Consider the following 1,120-nt stretch of genomic DNA (forward strand, 5'->3'; position numbering starts at 1 on the left):
CAACTTGAAACTTTGACTCTGTAATAAAATCATCTTAGAATACACAACAATAAAATGTGTATCTTGAATGTTACTTTATTGTCACGGAGCAAAAAAGGCGTACAAGAGACCTCTTTATTGAATTTATTAAGTTGTATTCAGACACTCAAAACTGATCAGCCCATCACTAGTAATGCTGTTTTACATCATTAAAATTCATTGAGCTGTAAGAGAGACCACCAGTACGGTTAATGATGCTACCTGCTTATAGCCAGAGGTTAGCAAAGTCCAATACAGTCCGTCATATAAAATCGAAGGGCAGTCATTAATTAAAACATGATCAACACTGTGCAATGCAATAAAAGTTCCTTTCAAACATGACCATGGACCATTTCCGAGAAAAGTAACAAGACACCAGAGAGGGATTCTGTTAATAACACTACATAGACCTAAAAAAGACCACCACTGCGCAACATCTGACCGCTTTGTGACGAGGTCGAGGATGAAAATAAAATAAAAAAGCAGACCTATATTAAACTGTACAATTGTTTGATCTCTAAATTATGTCAAAGTGAGCTCTGCAAGCTGTATTAAAGGAGGAAGAAGACAACATTGCACCCTAGAACAACATTAGAGTATATTTTTTTTCCACAGACTTGTGACGATGGGAGCTAGTCCGAATTTGTGTGCAGTCTGAACTCTAAAAAACAAGACCCCTACTTTGATTGAGTTCCCCCAAAATGATGCAGGTCGACTACTGGCCTGGATAGAAACGGAGCAGACGAACAAAGACGAGGTTTAACATCACGAGTTGTATGTTAAAAGTCTTTGCAAGCAGAATGTTCGGCAGTCTTCAGGTTTCCTGTTTGTTTTCTTATCCATTCGAGTCCACAAAATCTGTCGAAAATTCACGGCTGGAGCCTTCTGTGAGAGACTAAGTGATCCCCAAATAACACAAGACCTAGAAATTTATAAAAGAAAAACAAAACCCAACATTTCTTTTTTATTCCATCAAACCGGCTTCATTTGAAGACGTTGCTTCCTGTTATTTCTGCTCCCTAAACGCCATGTCTTCCACAGCCACGAAGACGGCGTTATACACGTTTACACACAGTATTAGGAGGCCGGATGTATTTTTATC

This window comes from Halichoeres trimaculatus, unplaced genomic scaffold (assembly GCF_033239565.1).
Source record: "Halichoeres trimaculatus isolate MK-OKI-2021-1 unplaced genomic scaffold, fHalTri1.1 fHalTri1_scaffold_12, whole genome shotgun sequence".
Taxonomy (NCBI): domain Eukaryota; kingdom Metazoa; phylum Chordata; class Actinopteri; order Labriformes; family Labridae; genus Halichoeres; species Halichoeres trimaculatus.